The sequence below is a fragment of the Bos grunniens genome, chromosome 28 (assembly GCF_055505025.1).
Source record: "Bos grunniens cultivar Pamir isolate PY7600 chromosome 28, Bosgru_T2T1.0, whole genome shotgun sequence".
NCBI classification, from domain to species: Eukaryota; Metazoa; Chordata; class Mammalia; order Artiodactyla; family Bovidae; genus Bos; species Bos grunniens.
Window position 1 is genome coordinate 44,318,774 of NC_141192.1, and position 27,517 is coordinate 44,346,290.

A 27,517-nucleotide genomic window follows, 5' to 3' on the forward strand; every position below is an offset into this window, starting at 1 on the left:
ATGTGTTGTCAAAAGAGAGGAAACTACAGAGAAGGGTCTTGCATACTTGGTGATAGGGTCTGCTTCTGTGCGAACTCACCCAGGGCCTCAGAGGGTGGATGTCCCTGATGGGCTGGTCACCAGGATGTTTGCCAGCTGAGGTCTCCCCATTTTCACCAGGTTGCCTCATTTTCAGCAAAGTCATGTCAGTTTCTGAGGAGAAGGCAGGTATTAGTATTTCTTGAGGCGACTAAGATGATATGTTTGACCTTTAGATGAAAAAATAAGAAATCAAGAGAGGAAAGGAGAAGAAAATTTTTAGCACGTGTCTGATTCTTCATGATCCTATGGACTGTTGCCCACCAGGCTCCTCTGTCCATGGGATTCCCCAGGCAAGAATACAAGAGTGAGTTACCGTGCTCTCCTCCAGGGGATTTCCCTGACCTAGGAATCTCTTATGTCTCCTGCATTGGCAAGTGGGTTTTTTTTTTTTTTTTTTTAACCACTAGTGCCACCTGGGAAGCCCTGTGTTTGATCTTTAGAAGACAAAAATGAGAAATCAGAAAGAGAGTAAAGGAGAAGAAAATTTTCAGCACGTTATTTCTTTTTTTTTCCTTCCGTAGAACTAGGGCTGAAGAGTTGCCAAGATTAAAGAGTCTGCTCCAAGTACAGAGACGGTACAAATTCTTTATTTCCGTTTCCCTTACTTCTCTTTTGATTCATCATGAGAATGTTTGGATTTCCCCCTTAAAGGACCATGGCCCAGACCTTTCCTTGGCAGTCAGTTATAACTGCTTCTTAAAAGGGTTTTGTATTTCCTTGAGGCCATTTCTCAGAGCTTCAGAAATTGTGCAGAACCCGAGAGACTCAGGCTCAGGCTGTGTGGATCTTCCTGAGGATCCACAACCACATTGTGTGGCTGAAAAGTGAGACGGAGTGAGGCGAAAGGCCCCTTCAAGTAGGTCTGGCCCACACATCCTGAGACCTGGAACCGTTCGGAGGAACGCATGAGGAAGAGCAGGAGAGAGGCTTTAGGCTGGCAAGTCCTCTCCTAACAGTTGTTGTTACAGTTACTGAAATCCCAGGTAAGCCCTGGCTGATGAGACGTGACAGAGCAGAGGCTCACTGCTTCTTGGGTGCCTGTTCCGGCTACTGACAGAGGGGTCGGGGGTGAGCCATGAGATCTAAAACCAAGAGACCCTACTGGTCCAGCCCACCACAAGCCATACTCCTCTGTCCCCTGGTGACTTCAGTGAGTCACCTCTGTCTTGGAGCCTCCCCCTGGGATGGCACATCATCAGGGGGACCCAAAATTCCATAGGGGAGCTGCTGGGTGTAGCCCTGCCTCCCCTCCCACCCTCACACTTCATTTATTTATATGAACAGGTCATAGTACAAACATGTACATGGCGTCTTCTACTCTGTGCAAGGCCCTTTGCACACATTCATTCATCTAAGCCTTCCAACAGCCCTAGAGGGCCCTCTTACAGAGGAGGACGTGAGGCCAGAGAGATGAAGATTAGAAGTGAACAGGTTAAGAGATTAAGACCCAGAAAGGTGACCTTACCAAACTCAGGGAGCAAGGGCAGAGCAGGTCGAAATGCAGGCTGTCTCCCCGCTCCACCCCCTCCCACTGCTTGCCCTTCACCTTGAGGTCCTGACAGCTTCCTTACACCAAATAAAAAAATGTGATCTTTCCATATCAATCCATTTTCTTTTTAACAACTGCATAGTATATTCCACTGTATAAACCTTAATATATAAACTACCACCTGCTGATTCACATTTAGGTTGTTGCTGTTACTTTGTTATTACAAGGGATGTTCAGGTTGATACATCATTTTGCACAAGCGAGGCTGAGGCAAGCAGACTGTCCATGCCCACCCCCCAAATGTTCATGCTCTAATCTCTCATACTTGTGAGGATATTGCTTTACATGGCATGGGGCCTTTCAGATGGAATTACAGTCTGGACCTTAAGAAAGGGAGATTGTTCTGGATTCCCTGGGTGCACAGTTGGATCATCAGTCAGTTTAGTCGCTCAGTCGTGTCTGACTCTTTGCGACCCCATGAATCGCAGCACGCCAGGCCTCCCTGTTCATCACCAACTCCCGGAGTTCACTGAGACTCATGTCCATCGAGTCAGTGATGCCATTCAGCCATCTCATCCTTTGTCATCCCCTTCTCCTCCTGCCCCCAATCCCTCCCAGCATCAGAGTCTTTTCCAATGAGTCAACTCTTCGCATGAGGTGGCCAAAGTACTGGAGTTTCAACTTCAGCATCATCCTTCTAATGAACACCAAGGACTGATCTCCTTTAGGATGGACTGGTTGGATCTCCTTGAAGTCCAAGGGACTCTCAAGAGTCTTCTCCAACACCACAGTTCAAAAGCATCAATTCTTCAGTGCTCAGCTTTCTTCACAATCCAACTCTCACATCCATACATGACCACAGGAAAAACCATAGCCTTGACTAGACGGACCTTTGTTGGCAAAGTAATGTCTCTGCTTTTGAATATGCTATCTAGGTTGGTCATAACTTTCCTTCCAAGGAGTAAGCATCTTTTAATTTCATGGCTGCAGTCGCCATCTGCAGTGATTTTGGAGCCCAAAAAAATAAAGTCTGACACTGTTTCCCCATCTATTTGCCATGAAGTGATGGGACCGGATGCCATGATCTTAGTTTTCTGAACGTTGAGCTTTAAGCCAACATTTTCACTCTCCACTTTCACTTTCATCAAGAGGCTTTTGAGTTCCTCTTCACTTTCTGCCATAAGGGTGGTGTCATCTGCATATCTGAGGTTATTGATATTTCTCCCAGCAATCTTGATTCCAGCTTGTGCTTTTCCAGCTCAGCGTTTCTCATGATGTACTCTGCACATAAGTTAAATAAGCAGGGTGACAATATACAGCCTTGACGTACTCCTTTTCCTATTTGGAACCAGTCTGTTGTTCTAGGTCCAGTTCTAACTGTTGCTTCCTGACCTGCATATAGGTTTCTCAAGAGGCAGGTCAGGTGGTCTGGTATTCCCATCTCTTTCAGAATTTTCCACAGTTTATTGTGATCCACACAGTCAAAGGCTTTGGCATAGTCAATAAAGCAGAAATAGATGTTTTTCTGGAACTCTCTTGCTTTTTTGATGATCCAGCAGATGTTGGCAATTTGATCTCTGGTTCCTCTGCCTTTTCTAAAACCAGCTTGAACATCTGGAAGTTCACAGTTCACATATTGCTGAAGCCTGGCTTGGAGAATTTTGAGTGTTACTTTACTAGCGTGTGAGATGAGTGCAATTGTGCAGTAGTTTGAGCATTTTTTGGCATTGCCTTTCTTTGGGACTGGAATGAAAACTGACCTTTTCCAGTCCTGTGGCCACTGCTGAGCTTTCCAAATTTGCTGGCATATTGAGTGCAGCACTTTCACAGCATCATCTTCCAGGATTTGAAATAGCTCCACTGGAATTCCATCACCTCCACTAGCTTTGTTCATAGTGATGCTTTCTAAGGCCCACTTGACTTCACATTCCAGAATGTCTGGCTCTAGGTCAGTGATCACACCATTGTGATTATCTTGGTCATGGAGATCTTTTTTGTGCAGTTCTTCTGTGTATTCTTGCCACCTTTTCTTAATATCTTCTGCTTCTCTTAGGTCCATACCATTTCTGTCCTTTATCGAGCCCATCTTTGCATGAAATGTTCCCTTGGTATCTCTAATTTTCTTGAAGAGATCTCTAGTCTTTCCCATTCTGTTGTTTTCCTCTATTTCTTTGCATTGATCACTGAGGAAGGCTTTCTTATCTCTCCTTGCTCTTCTTTGGAACTCTGCATTCAGATGCTTATATCTTTCCTTTTCTCCTTTGCTTTTCACTTCTCTTCTTTTCACAGCTATTTGTAAGGCCTCCTCAGACAGCCATTTTGCATTTTTGCATTTCTTTTCCATGGGGATGGTCTTGATCCCTGTCTTCTGTGCAATGTCATGAACCTCAACCCATAGTTCATCAGGCACTCTATCTATCAGATCTAGTCCCTTAAATCTATTTCTCAATTCCACTGTATAATCATAAGGGATTTGATTTAGGTCATACCTGAATGGTCTAGTGGTTTTCCCTACTTTCTTCAATTTAAGTCTGAATTTGGCAAAAAAGAGTTCATGATCTGAGCCACAGTCAGCTCCCAGTCTTGTTTTTGTTGACTGTATAGAGCTTCTCCATCTTTGGCTGCAAAAAATATAATCAATCTGATTTCGGTATTGACCATCTGATGATGTCCATATGTAGAGTCTTCTCTTGTGTTGTTGGAAGAGGGTGTTTGCTGTGACCAGTACATTTTCTTGGCAAAACTCTATCAGCCTTTGCCGTGCTTCATTCCGTATTCCAAGACCAAATCTGCCTGTTACTCCAGGTGTTTCTTGATTTCCTACTTTTGCATTCCAGTCCCCTATAATGAAAAGGACATCTTTTGGGTGTTAGTTCTAAAAGGTTTTGTACGTCTTCACAGAACCATTCAACTTCAGCTTCTTCAGCGTTACTGGCTGGGGCATAGGCTTGGATTACCATGATATTGAATGGTTTGCCTTGGAAACGAACAGAGATCATTCTGTTGTTTTGAGATTGCATCCAAGTACTGCATTTTAGACTCTTTTGTTGACCATGATGACTACTCCGTTTCTTCTAAGGGATTCCTGCCCACAGTAGTAGATATAATGGTCATCGGAGTTAAATTCACCCATTCCAGTCCATTTTAGTTCACTGATTCCTTGAATGTCAGTGTTCACTCTTGCCATCTCCTGTTTGATCACTTCCAAGTTGCCTTGATTCATGGACCTGACATTGCAGGTTCCTATGCAATATTGCTCTTTACAGCTTCGGACCTTGCTTCTATCACCAGTCACATCCACAACTGGATATTGTTTTTGCTTTGGCTCCATCCCTTCAGTGGAGTTATTTCTCCACTGATCTCTAGTAGCATATTGGGCACCTACTGACCTGGGGAGTTCCTCTTTCAATATCCTATCATTTTGCCTTTTCATACTGTTCATGGGGTTCTCAAGGCAAGAATACTGAAGTGGTTTGCCATTCCCTTCTTCAGTTGAATCATATCAGCCCTTAAAAGCACAGAAGTTTTTCTAGCTGGAGGTGGAAGAGGTGAGGAGATGCCAGCGAGATGTGAATCATGAGAAGGACTCAGCCCACTATTGCCGGCTTGGAAGGTGGTGGGGATTATGAGCCAAGGAATGCGGGCAGCCTCTAGAGGCTGAGAATGCACCCTGGCCCACAGCCAGCAAGGACACAGGGATTTCAGTCCCACAATTGCATGAAATTGAATTCTGCCAACAACCTGAGTGAGCCTGGTGCTGTTCTCCCCGAGAACCTCTGTGTAAGAGGCCAGGCTGGCACCCCCTGGATTTCAGCCTTGTGGGACCTGGAGCAGAGAAATCAGTGGAGCCTTCAGACTTTCTGAGCTACAGAGCTATGAGATGATACACCTGTGTTATTTTCAACACCATGGTTGTGGTCATCTGTTACAGAAGCTATCAGAGAGGAATGCACTGCTGAATATCTACAAGTAGAATCACTGGCTCAAAGGGTATTCACATCTGACGTTTTGATAGATCCCGTCAAATTGCTCTCCTTGGAAGGATAGCCAATTTGCAATCTCACCAGCTATGTTTGAGGGACTGTTCCCACATCTTCACCCACTCAGTATGTAATCAAACTCTGATCTTTCCCAATTAGATACAGGAAATTGCACTGAACTTACAGTTCTGTAGCAAGACTGCTGCTTCCATTTAGATTCTAGGTCTACCTGGAGTAGATTTGTGTGGGAAGAGATTTCTGGTGGAAAGTGCCAGAGCTCTCCTGGGCATTGCTGCTATCAAACAGGCTAGAGGGACAGCTCAACTTCTCCTCCTGTGCAGTGAAAGATGGGTAGGGAAGGTCAGGCAGGGGGACCTGGGGCCAGGAAGTATCCAGCCAAGGGAGACTAAAGTCAGCAACCCTAGACCAGGGGCACAAGGGAGGGGCCCTGTGCTGTCTCCTTGAGGGTCCCGGGAGGACAGAGCAGTCTTAAACCAGCTGTGAGAGACTGGGGGATGGGGTGCAGTGTGTGTCTGTGAGGCTGAGCCCGGGAGCTCCTGAGACAGTGAGGTGCAGATGATGGGGCTTTGTAAGAAGCCCCAAGGTTGCACCCAACTGTGAAAGGAGGACAGTGCAAGGGAGCCTGGAAGGAAGGGAAGTTACCAAGCCGGTGACTCTGAACAAACCAGGAGCTCAGCCCCAGAGAGCATGGGGGTCCGTTCAAGATGGGAAACAGGAGCCTCATGCTCTCCTTGTCCCGCCAAGCCAGGAGTGGAAAGTGGATGAGAGAGTGGGAACTGAGGGCCCGAAGGGAGAGGGTGAAGCTGACAGGCGAAGTGCAGGGGAGGGGCAGCTGATAGCCCAACCAGCCAGCAGCCTCTGGGCAGCTTCCGTACTGGCTCTTCTGCCCTGCCGGGGCAGGTTAGGGGATTGCTGACTCCAGGCTGTGCTCCAGTCTCAGGCCAACAGAGCAGCCAATGCAGGGCTCAGGGGCAGTGGAGAAAGAGCCTGGACTGTGAACTCACTTTGGACTCAGCTGTTCAGCTGTGAGACTTGTCTCATGAGAGCTAGAGGCTTGGAGCTTCACTTTCTGAGCCAGAAAACAGGAATGATGACAACTTTGGGCCTACTCTAAGGATGAGAAATAAATATATATATACACATTCATAGGTGTATATGTCAATTGATCTAAGAAAGAAATGGAAAACTTTATTTGAGCAATATTTGAGGCTTAAAAATGGGGAAAATTGTCTCAGAAAGCCGCAAGAATTGTCTCATCTGTTAGCAATCCAGGCACAGCTATGTCAGTTTTTTAAGACAGAGGCTGGACATCATATGACATATTATTGACAGTTTACACAATCCAGGTCTAAGAGTCATAGTGGCCGATATGAAATCAAGAAGGAATGTTTTCTTTAAGGGGTTGTCTGGATGCTGGGAGAATGTTGCTCCTAATGGGTGAGCAGGTATTTCTGTCCAAAGGGGAGGTTCGGTATATGTCTGATGCAGACACACATACACAGTGTGGGGAGAGGAGACTAAGGGTAAAAAAGATTTTTTATGTTTAAATTCTTCTTGTCTTGTCATAATATATGAATTTTATTTCACACATATATGCATGTATGCTTATATGTAAATATACACAAGCATATATGAATATATGCAATATATATAATATATATAATATATGCTATATATAAGCAATAAATATATTAATATAATACTTATATATTATATATATCATATCAATATATATTAACATAATATTATATACAGTAATATATATATTGCTTATATTATATATAATATAATATTAGAAATATAATATATATAATATATTCTAATATAATACTATATTAGAATATATGATATTATATATACTAATATATATTATATATATAATTTTATAATAATAATTATATAATAATATATAATTATATATATAATACATATATATAATATACAATATTATATTATTATGTTACACTATGTTATATATTATATTAATTATAAAATACTAATTATTATATTATTATTATATTGTACTTATATATTATTATAAAATATTTATCATTTTAAATATTTAATATTTAATATTTTAGATAATATAAAATATTAAAATTTTAACATTTAAAATATTATATTATTAAAAATATATTATGTTTATGTATTATTATATTATTATAATAATATATTAATTATTATATATACTAATAATTATATAATAACATATAATTATATAATTATATAATACAATTATAGATTATTATAATATATAATATATATAAATATAATTATACACATTAAATATAATTACATATATTAATATAATTATAATTAATATAATTAGTATTGCTATATATATTATATATTATGTATAATTATATATTATATTATTATATATATTATTATATAATAATTATTATATAATAATATATATTATATATACATATATTATTATAATTATATATATTATATGTTATATATATAATTGTATAATGTGTATATAATATGTATATAATATATATAATATAATAATTATATATTATATATATAAGTATATATATTCATTATATATTTATATATTACTTATATAATATATATCTTTAATGTATATTATGTATTATTATATACAAGTATATATATTAATATATATTATATATTAATTATATATAAGTATATATATTCATTATATATATTCATTATATATATGATATATATAATATATGATATAATATATAAATAACATATTATTTATATATAATATATAATATAATATAAATATAAATATAATATAAATAAGTATTTATATAAATAATACATATATATAAATATAGTATATATAAATATATTATATATACTATATTTATATAATATATATGTAAAATATATATAATTATAATAATGTTATGCTGCTGCTAAGTCGCTTCAGTCATGTCCGACTCTGTGCGACCCCAGAGACGACAGCCCACCAGGCTCCCCCATCCCTGGGATTCTCCAGGCAAGAACACTGGAGTGGGTTGCCATTTCCTTCTCCAATGCATGAAAGTGAAAAGTGAAAGAGAAGTCGCTCAGTCGTGTCCGACTCTTAGCGACCCCATGGACTGCAGCCTACCAGGCTCCTCTGTCCATGTGATTTTCCAGGCAAGAGTACTGGAGTGGGGTGCCATTGCCTTCTCCAATATTATTATAATTATTATAATAACATATATATAATAAAAAATATATAATATATATAATAATATAAGTATAATATATAATAATATATTATAGATATTATAAAAGAATATGTTATTATATAATATATCATATTATACATAAATAATATATAATATATGTATATAATAATATATATTATACAATAATATATTATAGATATTATAAAGAATATATTATTATATAATATATTATATTATGTATATAAATAATATAATATATAATATTATAGATTAATAATATATATTATATGATATAAAATATATATCATATAATATATAAATAATATGTTATTTATATATATTTATAAATTTATTTTATATATTCATATATTATATTATATATTATTGTTATATACATAATATATATTATATAATATAAATCAATAATATTTTTATGTATTATATATTGTATATTATAAACGTATAATATTATATACATTATATAATAATATATATAATGTATATTGTATATATATAATATATATGATTCTGGGAAAGATTGAAATAAAAGGAGAAGGGGCGGCAGAGGATGAGATGGTTAGATGGCAGCAGAGACTCAGTGGACATGAATTTAAACAAATTCCAGGAGACTGTGAAGGACAGGGGAGCCTGGCATACTGTAGTCTATGTGGTCACAAAGGAGTCAGACAAGTTTGTGACTGAAAAACAACAGCTTACAGGCACAAGTGTGTGTATCTACATGTATGCATATACCCAAGTACGGCACGTATGCACGGCATGTATGCACAGTACATATGTATATGCATGCATGGATGTGCATACACATTGTGTAACTCACCTATGTATAAATATATTCACACACACATATTAGAGAGAGATCCCTCATGTGCCTTGTACATGGTAGGTACTTGAAAAATGATAGTCACTATAGTTTCAGATATGCTGGAAAAGATTTAAGCTGGGAAAGATTGAAGGTGGGAGGAGAAGGGGGTGACAGAGGATGAGATGGTTGGGTGGCATCACCGACTCAATAGACATGAGTTTGAGCAAGCTCCAGGAGTTGGTGAAGGACAGAGAAGCCTGGTGTGCTGCAGTCAATGGGATCGCAGAGTTGGACACAACTAAGTGACTGAACTAATAGTTTCAGAGGACTTTCTGGTATCTCAGCTGGTAAAGAATCCACTTGCAGTGCAGGAGACCCCGGTTCGATCCCTGGGTTGGGAAGGTCCCCTGGAGGAGGGCATGGCAACTCACTCCAGTATTCTTGCCTAGAGAATCCCATGGGCAGAAGAGCCTAGTGGGCTGCAGTCCATGGGGTCACAAAGAGCGACTAAACACAGCATCAGCACATAGTTTCAGAATTAACTGAAATCTATCTAAAACTTATCTCATTCAATGACTGGAAAACAGGGCTCAGGAAAATATGGCGCTGTGCCCGGAGCTGGGTCACAAAAGACGCAGGCCCCAGTCTCCTGGTCGTGGAAGCTCGTCTGGATGCCAGAGGCAGCGACAAGCTCCCTTGGAGGAGGACAGGTCCTTTCCAGTAAGGGCACTGCTGTACTGGGGCCACGTGCACCGTGTCTGAGCCTGCTCTGGGTGACCACAGGGCTCCCCTGCAGAGCACTAGAGAGCCCTGTGTCCTCTTGTGGGGCTGGGATGAAACACAGAACCCAACTAGAAAGGGCACCCAGACAAACAAAAGAGGCAGGACCAAGTCCTTTTCTTTCTTAAAAGAAATAGAAAGGATTATTATAATTGATCTCTCCATGGAGCAGGGCAAATTCTAGAGAAAACGAAACCTTGAAAGGAACCATTTTTAGATGATTTATCTGAGTCTCTTTCGAATGCCAGCTCCCACCCTGCTGCACCAGGGCCTCCAGGGTCCTTGTTGAGAATGCACATTCTGGGCCCCCTGAGATCCGCTGGGGACACCCCTTGTACCCAGAGGGACGAGGCTTGGGAAGCTGATGTGTGATGAGCTCCTTGGGTGACTCCAACTGGCATCCAGGGGTGGACATGGCTGCCAGTTACCTGTGACCAAAGGCGGGCATCCAGGGTGCTCGTGACAGGAAGCCCCCTGGACCACGAACCAGCCTGTCTGTCACAGGCCTGGTAGACAACTCTTTCCCCTGCACTTTCTCCTTCTGATTCCCATAAGCTCAATGAGCCTTCTGGAAAACAAAACTCAGCCTTCCAAGTACTAAATGTCAATCGGGCAGATTTTCGCCACCTTCCCAGCTCCTCTTGGAGCACTGGGGCCTTCTTCCTGTCTCTCAGCACCTCTCGGGGTGCCCCCAGGCCTCCCCTGTACCCATTTTCCCTTCCCACTCAGGTCCCTGCTTCCTTCCATGTCGGTGCTAAGGGCTCTGCTATCATGGTGCTGATGCACTTAAACAACCACTATATTGTAAAGTAGTTAGCCTCCAATTAAAATAAATTAATTAATTTAAAGAAAGAGTGCCAGCAGATAAGATCAGCAGGTCACTTGGCTACTCATCTGCTGTGAACAGGAGCCTTCTGGTAGCTCAGCCTGGATTCTGTAGGTGCTGCTGTGCAGAGTGGTGTGGGGAATGTAGGTGATGTGCAGGAAGGGGAAGCACTGGCTTCAGGGAATGCCTTGGAGGGTCTCTGCAGCTTTGGTACCCTCTTGGGGTCTACAGTCAACCCTGAATCTGAGATGTCTCTGCCTTGTCACTCTAATACCCCAGATGTCCTGGTTCCCATCCTGTTCTAGCCACCTCCTGCTGTTGCAAAGTTGTGTTTCCTCCCATTTATGTTTTTACTGATTTTATCTGTAGGACCAGACGGGCTCTTGCTCTTAGTCACCAAGGTCCCTCTGCCCCACAGTCACATGGTAAGTTTGTTCTGTGGATCACTTGGTTTGGGCTTCCTTGTTTCTTAGACCAGACCTGTGATCCAGGTAACAGATGGAGTGTGGTTGGAGGGACACTCAGGAGAAGATTTTGCCAGGTGTATTTAGGAAGGAAACACTTGTAGTGGCAGCCCAGACATCAAAGACCAGTGAATCCACTTTACAGAAGAAAAAACTGAAAACTAGAAAAGCACAATGGTATTTCTAAGTCCATAGAGCTAGTATCTGAGTCAGAAATAGAACTTGCAGGAATTTCATGGTATTTCATTGTTTTATTGTGTTTCTCATTAGGTCATACATACACTTGGTTCAAAGTCAAAATGATATAACACATATATAATATGTCAAGAGGCCTTTTTATAGCCCATCCCTCTCTGTCTCTGTGCCATCTGCCCCGACTTCACTTTGCCTCTGACAAATCCTTACAGCATTTCCTCATGCAGATATAAATGAATATGAATACATATTGTTATTTTCTGCCTTTTTGCATCAAAGGCAGTATAGTAAACATACCACTCTTTGTTTTGTCTTTTCACTTAATGAGGTTTCAGAAAGCTTCTTCATCATCTTCAATAATTTTTTTAGAGCTGCATTGTGTATAGTTCTGTCAATCCACCAGTTTTTTTTAACAGTTTTATGGAGATATGATTCATATGCCATAAAATACCACCATTAGCATCATGTATTTAGACATGTACACTCCTCACAGTGCCATAGCTTTCAACAAGTCACCTATGAAGAAACAGCTTACTTCTCATCTGTCACTATTACGAAGACCAAAACTGACAGAAACACTGTTGTTTCTACCTCTCTGTGCATAGGCCTGAGTCCTTCTCGAGGACAAACAGCTGGGGATGCACGAGCAGCAAGACTTCAAGGACACACACATGGATTTTGGGTCTGCCTTGTTCTCCAAGTGGACTGTACTAATTTATCACCTTGAGGGAGAAGACCCTCCCTCCCCAATCTCTTCCCTTCCCCATCAGACCATTATTCTTTTTAATTTTTACATGTCTGAAGTATTAAAACTGGCATCTCATTAAACTTTCAAGTTGTCACCAATTATGCTTTTATTTTAAATATACATTTTCCATTGCGGTAGTGTTGTGGTTCCACAATGGTTCTCAGCCTGCTGTATGCGCTCCTCCTGTGAATCAGGGCTGCCTGCATACCTGATGGAACACAGCAGGTGCAGCCTGGATGACTTCAAGACAAGGTCATAAAGCATGCTGCCTCATCCTCTTGCTTTAAGAAGAAATTATAGCATACCTGCCTGTGCTCCCCAAGTGGCACAGGGAGTGACATCTCATTCCTGGCTCCCAAGCTGGCAAATTTTGCCATCTCAGGAGGCGGGAGTCAGGACGGCCACCTTGACTTCTGCTGACCTGGCAGCAGGCGTCAGGTTGCTTCTTTGGCTGTGATGATGTTGCTGGAAGGGGATGTTGCCCACCCATTGTGTCCCCTTTCCTGGGGGCTCCCGACCTCTGCCCCATGGAATTGCATTTCTGGTACAAGTAGTTTTGCATGCTGGAGGTGGCCCAAATTGCTTGTGATTGTTTCCTTTCCAAGAGGCACAAAGATTGTGTTTTGTTTTGTTTCTGTCCAATCACTCTCTCCAGGGCAAGATCTGCTGTCTCGGCTTTTTTCCACTGAGCCGTCCTCTGTATTTCATACTCACAAGTACAGTTTAACAACAAATTGATAATGAATGGAAAATCAGTAGTTGGCTCTGGCAGGCTCTTTTGTCAGGAAAGCTATTAATTTACAGCCACAGTTTAGAGTTTAAAAAAGCAATACAGTTATGGAAGAGCCTGAAAAAAGGGAATGTTCTCTGAAGGTTCCTAGCCAGCCTATGAGAATGCTTGTCAGTAAATACACTCCCTGCATGTGGAGGTGTCACTTTAAACAGAGCACGGACTCCTCTTCAGGGGTCCAGGACTTTTCAAGCCTGACTTTTCAAGGGACTTTTCAGAGAGGCCAGAGATGTGTATTTTAAAGATGCAGCTCTCATTTTACACTTGATCTTAGCCAAAAGGCCAAGAAGCGATAGAACTCATTTTAAAAGTGAAGTTGAAAACAGGGACAGACAAATCCTTTCCTTGTGGCTACAACCCCTTCGTATGTATAGAGGACTTCCTTTTTAAAAATTGATATATAGTTGATTTACAATGTTGTGTTAGTTTCTGCTGTACAGAAAAGTGATTCAGTTATGCATGTATATACATATATATTCTTTTTAAATATTCTTTTCATTAAGGTTTATCACAGGACATTGAATATAGTTTCCTGTGGTACGTAGTAGAACCTTGTTGTTTATAAATTCTAAATATAATAGTTTGTATCTGCTAATACCAAATCCCCAATCCATCCTTCCTCACGCACCACCCTCTTGGCAGCTATAACTCTGTTCTCTGTCTGTCAGTCTCTTTCTATTTAATAGATAAGTGCATTTGAGTCACATTTTAGATTCCACATGAAAGGGATACATGGTATTTGTTCTTTGACTTACTTAGTATGCCAATCTCTAGGTCTACCTATGTTACTGCCAATGGCATTATTTTATTATTTTTATGGGTAATTTCCATTTTGCATACATCAGTTCAGTTCAGCTCAATTCTGTCGCTCAGTTGTGTCTGACTCTTTGTGACCCAATGGACTGCAGCACGCCAGGCCTCCCTGTCCATCACTGACTCCTGGTGCCTACTCAAACTCATGTCCATCAAGTCGTGATACCATAGAACCATCTAACCCTCTGTCGTCCCCTTCTCGTCCTGCCTTCAATCTTTCCCAGCATCAGGGTCTTTTCCAATGAGTCAGTTCTTCGCATCAGGTGGCCAAAGTATTGGAGTTTCAGCTTCAGCATCAGTTCTTCCAATAAATATTCAGGACTGATTTCCTTTAGGATAGACTGGTTGGATCTCCTTACTGTCCAAGGGACTCTCAAGAGTCTTCTCCAACACCACAATTCAAAAGCATCAATCCTTCAGCGCTCAGCTTTCTTCATAGTCCAATTCTCACATCCATATGTGACTATGGGAAAAACCGTAGCTTTGACTAGATGGAGCTTTGTTGGCAAAGTAATTTCTCTGTTTTTTAATATGCTCTCTAAAAAAAAAAATAATATGCTCTCTAGGTTAGTCATAAATTTTCTTCCAAGGAGCAAGCGTCTTTTAATTTCATGGCTGCAGTCACCATCTGCAGTGATTTTGGAGCCCAAGAAAATAAAGTCTTTCACTGCTTCCATGGTTTCCCCATCTATTTCCCATGAAGTGATGAGACTGGATGCCATGATCTTAGTTTTCTGAATGTTGAGTTTTAAGCCAGCTTTTTCACTGTCTTCTTTCACTTTCATCAAAAGACTGTTTAGTTCTTTGCTTTCTGCCATAAGGGTGGTGTCATCTGCATATCTGAGGTTATTGATGTTTCTCCTGGCAATCTTGATTCCAGCTTGTGCTTCTTCCAGCCCAGCGTTTCTCATGATGTTCTCTGCATATGAGTTCAATAAGCAGGGTGACAATATACAGCCTTGACACACTCCTTTCCCAATTTGGAACCAGTCTGTTGTTTCACGTCCCATTCTAACTGTTGCTTCCTGACTTGCATACAGATTTCTCAAGGGGTAGGTCAGGTGGTCTGGTATTCCCATCTCTTTCAGAATTGTCCACAGTTTGTCGTGATTCACACAGTCAAAGGCTTTGGCATAGTCAATAAAGCAGAAATAGATGCTTTTCTGGAACTCTCTTGCTTTTTCTATGATCCAACGGATGTTGGCCATTTGACCTCTGATTCCTCTGACTTTTCTAAATCCAGCTTGGACATCTGGAAGTTCATGGTTCCCATATTGTAGAAGCCTGGCTTGGAGAATTTTGAGCATTACTTTACTAGCGTGTGAGATGAGTGCAGTTGTGTGGTAGTTTGAGCATTCTTTGGCATTGCCTTTCTTTGGGATTGGAATGAAAGCTGACCTTTTCCAGTCCTGTGGCCACTGCTGAGTTTTCCAAATTTGCTGGCATATTGAGCGCAGCACTTTCACAGCATCATCTTTTAGGATTTGAAATAGCTCCACTGGAATTCCATCACCTCCACTAGCTCTGTTCGTAGTGATCCTTCTTAAAGGCCCACTTGACTTCACATTCCAGGATGTCTGGCTCTAGTTGAGGGATCATACCATCATGATTATCTGGGTCGTGAAGATCTTTTTTGTATAGTTCTTCAGAGTATTCTTGTCACCTTTTCTTAATATCTTCTGCTTCTGTTAGGTCCATACCATTCCTGTCCTTTATTGAGCCCATCTTTGCATGAAATGTTCCCTCGGCATCTCTAATTTTCTTGAAGAGATCTCCAGTCTTTCCCATTCTGTTGTTTCTCTCTATTTCTTTGCACTGATCACTAAGGAAGGTGTTCTATCTCTCCTCGTTATTCTTTGGAACTCTGCATTCAAATGGTATATATTTCCTTTTCTCCTTTGCCTTTCACTTCTTTTCTTTTCTCAGCTATTTGTAAGGCCTCCTCAGACAACCATTTTGCCTTTTTGCATTTCTTTTTCTTGGGGATGGTCTTGATCCCTGCCTCCTGTACAATGTCATAAATCTCCATCCATAGTTCTTTAGGCACTCTGTCTATCAGATCTAATCCCTTGAATCTGTTTGTCACTTCCACTGTATAATCATAAGGGATTTGATTTATGTCATACCTGAATGGTCTAGCAGTTTTCCCTACTTTCTTCAATTTAAGTCTGAATTTGGCAATAAGGAGTTCATGATCTGAGCCACAGTCAGCTCCCAGTCTTGTTTTTGCTGACTGTATAGAGCTTCTCTGTCTTTGGCTGCAAAGAATATAATCGGTCTGACTTCAGTGTTGACCATCTTGTGATGTCCATGTGTAGAGTCTTCTCTTGTGTTTCCTATGATCAGTGTGTTCTCTTGGCAGAACTCTATTAGCCTTTGCCCTGCTTCATTCTGTAGCCCAAGGCCAAATTTGCCTGTTACTCCAGGTATTTCTTGACTTTCTATTTTTGCATCCCAATCCCCTATAATGAAAAGGGCATCTTTTTTGGTTGTTAGTTTTAGAAGGTCTTCATGGAAACATTCAACTTCAGCTTCTTCAGCATTACTGGTTGGGGCATAGACTTGGATTACTGTGATACTGAATGCTTTGCCTTGGAAACATGCAGAGATCAATCTGTCATTTTTGAGAATGCATTCAAGTATTGCATTTTGGACTCTTTTGTTGACTATGTGGCAACTCCATTTCTTCTAAAGGATTCTTGACCACAGTAGTAGATACAATGGTCATCTGAGTTACATTCACCCATTCCAGTCCATCTTAGTTCGCTGATTCCTAAAATGTCAACATTCACTCTTGCCATCTCCTGTTTGACCACTTCCAATTTGCCTTGATTCATGGACCTAAAATTCCAGGTTCCTATGCAATATTGCTCTTTACAGCATCAGACTTTACTTCCATCAGCAGTCACATCCACAACTGGATGTTGTTTTTGCTTTGGTTCCGTCTCTGCATTCTTTCAGGAGTTGTTTCTCCACTGATCTCCAGTGGCATATTGGGCACCTACCAACCTGGGGAGTTCATCTTTCAGTGTCCTATCTTTTTGACCCATCATACTGTTCATGATGTTCTCAAGGCAAGAATACTGAAGTGGTTTGCCATTCCCTTCTCCAGTGGACCACGTTTTGTCAGAACTCTCCACCTTAACCCATCAGTCTTTGGTGGCCCTACACAGCATGGCTCATCGTTTCATTGAGTTAGACAAGGCTGTGGTCCGTGTGATCAGACTGGTTAGTTTTCTGTGATTGTGGTTTTCAGTCTGTCTGTCTTCTGATGGAGAAGGATAAGAGGCTTATGGAAGCTTCCTGATGGAGGAGACTGACATTACCATACATACCACATTTTCTTTATACACTTACCTGTTTCTGGATATTGAGGTTGTTTCCATGGTGTTAGAGCCATGCTGGCTGATGTGGTAGCCACGTGTGGCTATTTAAATCTAAGTTCAAGGTAATTCATATGAAACTAAATTAAAAATTCAGTCCTTCAATGATACATCAGCCACATTTTAAGTGCTCAGAAGCCATGTGTGGCTGGTGGCTGCTGTAATCAAGACTACAGATTATGGAGTGGTTCCATGACTTGGAAAGTTCTATTGGTCACTTCTGGTTCAGTTTTGCCTGGTGCTTTTTGTGTGAAAACAAATAGAACATAACATCCCCTGCTTTCCCCCTACACACACAAAGGAGCAAGACACTAGAGCCAGAATGTTCTGACTCATGCTTTGGTTGATATTTCTTTTGTAGAGATACTCAATAGTTAAAAATAATCAAAATTTGAGTTTTGAATAGATGCAAAGCCAGAAGTAACTTTCTCTCTTTCTTCCCTGTTACAAACAAACAAAAAGAACAACAAACATGAGGTTCACTTAGTGGGTGTTTCTGTTATTTTGACTATTGGAGTAGAGACCATGCTTTCCCTATTTTATGGAAACAATGCTTGGAAGAACTGGTTAATACTTGCAAATCCTTTTGAAGATGGGAAGCACAGTTGTGTAAGTGCCAAATGCTATTTCCTTTATTAACATCTGTATTAAAAATAAGAAAATGAATGCTTTGTTATGATGGGGTTTCTTCAGATTTGTCAATTCCAAAATATAGTTTGTACATCCACCTCTTTTAGAATTTAAAAGAGGAAATTAAAAAACTCAGTGAAAGAATGCATGAAGATCTACCAGCAAACTAGACGATGTTCATTTAAAAGGCACATATAGCTCTGTGTTCCATTTATGTCTTGCACTATCTAAGTTAGATTCAAAAATATTTTTCAGGGAACACCAAGTACCTTGAGAGCCTTTGTTGGCTTCTCCTTGCTTCACAGAAACAAATCTATATGGGTGGCATGTCCCGAGGTCAACCCCACTCATGAGCAAGTAGCAGCAATAAAACTAAACAGTGAACATTCTTTGAGAACTTATGTCAGAGCTTATGCTCTGGCCAAGAGCTTCACATGAATTATCTCATTTAATTCCCATCATAGCCACAAGTTAGAAACTACAGTATTGTCTCCATTATATAGACACACCAGCTGAGGCAACACAGGGTTTTCCTGAAGGCAATGGGAAAGTGGCAGATGGCTAGAGACAGAAGTCTTTATGGCTGGAGTTCTATATTCTGTGAAGGGACTCTGCTCTAAAAATTTCTGGAGGAACCTTGAAACTAAGAAGGATCCTACAAGCTTTCCTAGGTACAAAAGTCCCTTTGTGTCCCCTATTTCCTATTTATAGGAAAAGGCTTCAGTTTCTTCGGCCTTCCCTGAGTTCCAGTAAGCAGACTTAGAGAAGTGAGAGTGCAGAAACTAAGAAAAAGCAGTCAAAAAACAGTAGTTCAGGGACAAAACAGAGACCTAGTTCCTCGTCCAGGAGTATATATAGTAATCTGACACATATCTTTGAGTTGTTCTGCAGAAACTAAGACCCTCACCCAAGTGGAGGATGGTGACCACAAGCTTGTAAACCCTAGGTTGGAACCAGAAGATTAATGACTAAATTCTTGGAGCACCATCCCATCCCCTCACCACCAGTCAATAAGAAGAAATTCATGCCCCCTACAACCCTCACCCCAAATGCTGCCTTTATAAAGCCCCTCAAAAGGCAGAAGGGAGTTTGGGTCTTTCAAGCATGAGCTGCCCATTCTCCTTGCTTGGTACCCTGTAATAAATGCTGTCTGTGCTTTCCTTCCCCACAATCCAGTATCATTAAGTTGGCTTTACTGCTCAGCAGGCAAGCAGACCCAAGTTCTCTCCAGAACAAGCCTCGAGCAGAGAAGAGCCCACATTTTATGTTATCCGAAAGAAAAGATAGTCCATCTGAGGCCTCAAACTCATTGCCAGTTGAGCCTGGGATTCAGACAAGGGTGAGAAAAAATAATTGTAAATGAAATAATATATCACAATGTCTTGGACCTCAGAGGTTTCAGTCAACTAGAAAAGAGGACATTTAGAAAACTGGATCCTAAGATCTTCAGCAACAGATGCTAGAGTTTACAGGAAATAGAAGACAGTATTGAGAAAGTCAGAGGATTAAACAGCCCTTGATTGCCAGTCCCTTGCATCTCCAGGTGAAAAACTTATGACACCTTTTCTGTGATAGAATACTTACACATACTTAGCAGCTTAAGGATACCAAACTTAATATTCAAATTTCACAAAACAAGAAGAACCCCTTCCAGAAATTGGTGAGTATTTGAGAAGTAAGGCTCTGATGAGCTCACCACCCTAAGAGTGGTTCATGCAGAAGATCTCCTCTGAGAACTTTTTGAACAGTGTCTGCCTGGATAGTGAAAGGGCTTCAGTGATGGCAGATTCATGATGATTTCTACAGGTAGGAAGGGCTGGTGGAATGCCAAAGAGAATGCACCCAGTCCTGATGGCTCAGATGGTAAAGAATTTGCCTGCAATGCAGGAGACCCCAGTTCAAGCCCTGGGTCAGGAAGATCCCCTGGAAAAGGGAATGGCAACCCACTTCAGCATCCTTGCCTGGAGAATTTCAAGGACAGAGGAGTCTGGTGAGCTACAGTCCATGGGGTCACAAAGAATTGGGCACAGTTGAGTGACTAACATATACACTCTAGGAAGAGGAGACTCATGGAGCTGGGAGGTCCACGGGGGCTGAGTGTTGTGCTGGGCAATCACTTTCAATCCATTTGCTTCTTCCCTTCCCTGGGGATCAGGGGCTCAGGGATGAAAGGACGCCCAGCAAAGCATAAGGGGCTATTTAGAAAGCAAAGCCCAACCCTGCCCTCCTGTTTCACTCCCCATCTTTGTCACAGGGCTGTGAGTTGCCATCCATCTTGAGGTCAGAAGAGGGGGATTTGACAAAGGTAGGGTAGGTAAGGGAAGGCCCCTCTTATTCCTTGTGCCTACAGAGAGGGTGAAGATCCTTGTAATGACTTCCAAGCTTTTAAATATTCACCCCAAACCTTAATAATTTTCATGTAAATCACAGGAAGATTTTAGATAAGAATAGGTCAATGAACCAGCTTACATTCACATTCCCAAGCTCCTTTCCTCAACCTGTTAATCCAGCCTCCTGTCCCCTCTTAGGGCAAGGGAGCAGCCTACATGCCAGGGAGGTCATAGGCTGTCTAGTGCCTCTGAAACTCAAGTCTGAGGGCCTGGGGGTTCTGTGGGGAGCATTGCAGCTGTGGGCCCAGGCCTCCTCAGCTGCTGAACTGCAAATTCCAGGAATGCAGCCCATGTAGTAGAAGCTCAACTTTCCAAAGTTTTTCTATTATTCTGTTCCTTCTTTGGTTTCTTTAGGGTGTGGTTTCCACCTTCAAGATGCTTGTAGTACCCTGGGGTAGAGGAGACAGTCTCTCATATCTGTCTCTTGCGTGCTTCCTTCACTGGGATGTGAGTTCCCAGAGGGCAGAAATCTCTGCCTTGCTCGCTGATATGTGGCCAGCACCTGGGACAGTGGTGAGCAGTAACAGATAATCACTTTGCATTAGTTGAATGAATCTAAGGTGAAGGACAAGGAGACACAGGGAAGATCTCTAGTGTCACAGAAATTAGCAGGAAGTGATTTTAAGTACCACCAGGATGACAAGGAGAAGGCGATGGCACCCCACTCCAGTACTCTTGCCTGGAAAATCCCATGGATGGAGGAGCCTGGTGGGCTGCAGTCCATGGGGTTGTGAAGAGTCGGACATGACTGAGAGACTTCACTTTCACTTTTCACTTTCATGCATTAGAGAAGGAAATGGCAACCCACTCCAGTGTTCTTGCCTGGAGAATCCCAGGGACAGGGGAGCCTGGTAGGCTGCTGTCTGTGTGGTTGCACAGAGTCGGACACGACTGAAGCGACTTAGCAGCAGCAGCAGCAGCAGCTAATACTTGCTAGTATTATTTAGACCTGAACATGGGACAACAGATTGATCCAAATCAGGAAAGAAGTACATCAAGGCTGTATATTGTCACCCTGTTTATGTAATTTCCATGCAGAGTACATCATGAGAAACACTGGGCTGGATGACACACAAGCTGGAATAGAGACTGCCGGGAGAAATATCAATAACCTCAGATATGCAGATGACACCACATGGCAGAAAGTGACGAAGAACTAAAGAGCCTCTTGATGAAAGTGAAAGAGGAGAGTGAAAAAGCTTGATTAAAACTCAACGTTCAGAAAACTAAGATCACGGCATCTGGTCTCATCACTTCATGGCAAATAGATGGGAAAACAATGGAAACAGTGTCAGGCTTTATTTTTTTGGGCTCCAAAATTACTGCAGATGGTGACCGCAGCCATGAAATTTAAAGATGCTGGCTCCTTGGAAGAAAATTTATGACTAACCTAGATAGCATATTAAAAAGCAGAGACATTACTTTGCCAACAAAGCTCCATCTAGTCAAGGCTATGGTTTTTCCAGTGGTCATGTATGGATGTTAGATTTGGGCTATAAAGAAAGCTGAGTGCTGAAAATTGATGTTTTTGAATTGTGGAGTTGGAGAAGACTCTTGAAAGTCCCTTGGACAACAAGAAGATCCAGCCAGTCCATCCTAAAGGAAATCAGTCCTGAGTGTTCATTAGAAGAACTGATGCTGAAACTGAAACTCCAAACTTCGGCCACCTGATGCAAAGAACTGACTCATTTGAAAAGACTCTGATGCTGGGAAAGATTGAAGGCAGGAGGAGAAGGGGACGACAGAGGATGATACGGTTCTGTGGCATGACCGACTCAATGGACATGAGTTTGAGTAAGCTCTGGGAGTTGGTGATGGGCATGGAAGCCTGGCGTGCTGCAGGCTGTGGGGTCGCAAGGAGTCGGACATGACTGAGTGACTGAACTGAACTGAAGTTAATACGTACAGAAAGAAAGAGCAGGGATTTCCCTGATGGTCCGGTGGTTAAGAATCTGCCTTGAATGCAGGGGATGTGGGTTTGATCTTTGGTCGCGGCGGTCGGGCGGGAGGAGCTACCGCATGTCCAAGGAGCGGTGGCTGCGTGGGCGCAGGAGGGCCTAGAGGAGCTATTCCACGTTCAAGGTCAGGAGGGGCGGCAGTGAGGAGATACCCCTTGTCCAAGATAAGGAGCAGCGGCTGCACTTTGCTGGAGCAGCCGTGAAGAGATACCCCACATCCAAGGTAAGAGAAACCCAAGTAAGACGGTAGGTGTTCCAAGAGGGCATCAGAGGGCAGACACACTGAAATCATAATCACAGAAAACTAGTCAATCTAATCACGCTAGGACCACAGCCTTGTCTAACTCAATGAAACTAAGCCATGCCTGTGGGGCCACCCAAGACGGGCGGGTCATGGTGGAGAGGTCTGACAGAATGCGGTCCACTGGAGAAGGGAATGGCAAACCACTTCAGTATTCTTGCCTTGAGAACCCCATGAACAGTATGAAAAGGCAAAATGATAGGATACTGAAAGAGGAACTCCCCAGGTCAGTAGGTGTCCAATATGCTACTGAAGATCAGTGGAGAAATAACTTCAGAAGAATGAAGGGATGGAGCCAAAGCAAAAACAATACCCAGTTGTGGATGTGACTGGTGATAGAAACAAGGTCCGATGCTGTAAAGAGCAATATTGCATAGGAACCTGCAATGTCAGGTCCATGAATCAAAGCAAATTGGAAGTGGTCAAACAAGAGATGGCAAGAGTGAATGTCAACGTTCTAGGAATCAGCGAACTGAAATGGACTGGAATGGGTGAATTTAACTCTGATGACCATTATATTTACTACTGTGGGGGTTATCCCTTAGAAGAAACAGAGTAGTCATCATGGTCAACAAAAGAGTCCGAAATGCAGTACTTGGATGCAATCTCAAAAATGACAGAATGATCTCTGTTCGTTTCCAAGGCAAACCATTCAATATCACAGTAATCCAAGTCTATGCCCCAACCAGTAACACTGAAGAAGCTGAACAGTTATATGAAGACCTACAATACCTTTTAGAACTAACACCCAAAAAAGATGTCCTTTTCATTATAGGGGACTGGAATGCAAAAGTAGGAAGTCAAGAAACACCTGGAGTAACAGGCAAATTTGGCCTTGGAATACGGAATGAAGCAGGCAAAGACTAATAGAGTTTTGCCAAAAGAACACACTGGTCATAGCAAACACCCTCTTCCAACAACACAAGAGAAGACTCTACACATGGACATCACTAGATGGTCAACACCAAAATCAGATTGATTATATTCTTTGCAGCCAAAGATGGAGAAGCTCTATACAGTCAGCAAAAACAAGACCGGGAGCTGACTGTGGCTCAGATCATGAACTCCTTATTGCCAAATTCAGACTTAAATTGAAGAAAGTAGGGAAAACCACTAGACCATTCAGGTATGACCTAAATCAAATCTCTTATGATTATACAGTGGAAGTGAGAAATAGATTTAAGGGACTAGATCTGATAGAGTACCTGATGAACTATGGATGGAGGTTCATGGCATTGTACAGGAGACAGGGATCAAGACCATCCCTGTGGAAAATAAATGCAAAAAAGCAAAATGTCTATCTGGGGAAGCCTTACAAATAGCTATGAAAAGAAGAGAAGCAAAGAGCAAAGGAGAAAAGGAAAGATATAAGCATCTGAATGCAGAGTTCCAAAGAAGAGCAAGGAGAGATAAGAAAGCCTTCCTCAGTGATCAATGCAAAGAAATAGAGGAAAACAACAGAATGGGAACGACTAGAGATCTCTTCAAGAAAATTAGAGATACCAAGGGAACATTTCATGCAAAGATGGGCTCAATAAAAGACAGAAATAGTATGGACCTAACAGAAGCAGAAGATATTAAGAAAAGATGGCAAGAATACACAGAAGAACTGCACAAAAAAGATCTTCACGACCAAGATAATCACGATGGTGTGATCACTCACCTAAAGCCAGACATCCTGGAATGTGAAGTAAAGTGGGCCTTAAGAAGCATCACTATGAACAAAGCTAGTGGAGGTGATGGAATTCCAGTGGAGCTATTTCAAATCCTGAAAGATGATGCTTTGAAAGTGCTGCACGTTGAAATGTGCCAGCAAATTTGGAAAACTCAGCAGTGGCCACAAGACTGGAAAAGGTCAGTTTTCATTCTGATCCCAAAGAAAAGCAATGCCAAAGAATGCTCAAACTACCGCACAATTGCACTCATCTCACACGCTAGTAAAGTAATGCTCAAAATTCTCCAAACCAGGCTCCAGCAATACATTAACAGTGAACTTCCAGATGTTCAAGCTGGTTTTAGAAAAGGCAGAGGAACCAGAGATCAAATTGCCAACATCTGCTGGATCATCGAAAAAGCAAGAGTTCCAGAAAAAACATCTATTTCTGCTTTATTGACTATGCCAAAGCCTTTGACTGTGTGGATCACAATAAATTGTGGACAATTCTGAAAGAGATGGGAATACCAGACCACCTGACCTGCCTCTTGAGAAACCTATATGCAGATCAGGAAGCAACAGTTAGAACTGGACCTGGAACAACAGACTGGTTCCAAATAGGAAAAGGAGTACGTCAAGGCTGTATATTGTCACCCTGCTATTTAACTTCTATTCAGAGTACATCATGAGAAACGCTGGGCTGGAAGAAGCACAAGCTTGAATCAAGATTGCCGGGAGAAATATCAATAACCTCAGATGTGCAGATGACACCACCCTTATGGCAGAAAGTGAAGAGGAACTAAAAATCCTCTTGATGAAAATGAAAGTGGAGAGTGAAAAAGTTGGCTTAAAGATCAACATTCAGAAAACAAAGATCATGGCCTCTGGTCCCATCACTTCATGGCAAATAGATGGGGAAACAGTGGAAACAGTGCCAGACTTTTTTTTTGGGGGGGCTCCAAAATCACTACAGATGGTGACTGCAGCCATGAAATTAAAAGACGCTTACTCCTTGGAAGGAATGTTATGGCCAACCTAGATAGCATATTAAAAAGCAGGGACATTACTTTGCCAACAAAGGTCCGTCTAGTCAAGGCTATGTTTTCTCCAGTAGTCATGTATGGATGTGAGAATTGGACTGTGAAGAAAGCTGAGCGCTGAAGAATTGATGTTTTTGAACTGTGGTGTTGGAGAAGACTCTTGAGAGTCCCTTGGACTGCAAGGAGATCCAACCAGTCCATTCTGAAGGAGATCAGCCCTGGGATTTCTTTGGAAGGAATGATGCTGAAGCTGAAACTCCAGTACTTTGGCCACCTCATGTGAAGAGTTGACTTATTGGAAAAGACTCTGATGCTGGGAGGGATTGGGGGCAGGAGGAGAAGGGGACGACAGAGGATGAGATGGCTGGATGGCATCACTGACTCAATGGACGTGAGTTTGGATGAACTCCGGAAGTTGGTGATGGACAGGGAGGCCTGGCGTGCTGGGATTCATGGGGTTGAAGAGTCGGACACGACTGAGTGACTGAACTGAACTGAACTGGGGAACTAGGATCCCACATGCTTCCAAACAACTAAGCTTGCTAACCACAACTGGGCAGTAGCCCGTGAGCTGCAACTACAGACGTCCACATGCTGCAACTCAGATCTGATGCAGCCAAATAAATAAATATTTTAAAAAAGAAAGAAAAGAAAAAGCATTTCATAACCTTGCCAAATGTGAAGTTCCAATTAGCAATGGAATCTGTACTGAAACTCACCCTATATCTCTTTATTAAATTGTAATCTCTCCGAAGGCAGATTTTACAAAGTGCACGTACATTTTCTTTAATGTTCAATTCCAAGTGCTTTCCATCTGTGTGTGCAGTATGCATTGAGGGAAATTGTGGAGTGGTATATGTTTATAACAATCAAGCATTACTTGTGTCATATTTTTTAGTAAGTTAGAGCATGAGGCTGCATACTTGATTTTGGTTGAAATAGAAGGTTGCACCTACTGGGCTACACTAATCATTCAGGAAGGTCTGTGGGTCTCCATCTCATGTGGAGATGGAGTGCTGATGAAATATGGAGTGTCTTTCTTGAAGGTCGAAGTGAATCATCTTTGTGTAGCTGCTTGAAGGTGAGAAGATGAGCAAGGTGAATTTTCAATGTGTGATTCTATAATGCTGCCTGCTTTTAAATCATAACAACCAAGCGTGCCACAGATATTATTTAACAACCACTGTGTGTGTGGTCCATGGTGTTTATTACAAATGTATACAATGACTTGTGAGGCATGGTCATTACACTGCCTGTGAGAAGCTGGTGCCCTACAGGAGCAGGCAGAAGGACAGGTCGTGTGAAGCAGTAAATGGGAAGGGCCAAGTGCATGTGAGGCCCTTCTCCCACTGTCTCTGCCTTCCCCAGCTCTCCCCTCAGTGCAGCCCCTGGTCTGGCCTGGTCTCACAGGCAGGAATCTACAAGTGGCCACAGCCCAGTTCAGTCCCAGCACATGCAGAGTGCTGGGCAGAGCCCTAGAAGTCTCTGACATAGTAAATGCTTAACTAGGACTTCTGGATGGGTGCCTTCGTGTGTCCAGGCATGTGAGAGTAGGTGGGAGTGGAAGGGGATGCGACAGGAGCAGTACAGCACCGGGGGGGACATGAGCACGCACATCACACCGCGGTGGTGATGGGAGCTACTGGGGTCAGTCAGGGAAACTTCCTGCAAGACGGTGGTCTTGACACCAGTCTTGAAAGAGTTTGCCAGGTGGGTGGGAGAGGCGTTCCAGGCAGGGTGTCAGCAGCCTGTGTGAACTAGGAGCGGCTGAGGGGCCACTGAGCTCCAATGCGGTTGGGGGTGAGTGGGGGCCCAGTGGAGCTGCTGCCATGAAGACTCCCACAAGGCCATTCCCGGCTGGTGCTGTGTCGGTAGGGAGCCACAGGCATGTCTGTGGCCTGGCTGTGTGTGGCTCAAGTCAGTGAATGAATGAGTGAGTCAACGATGCTGTTGCAGTGATGATGCGGACTCCGCCTCCTCGTTGTGAGATGCT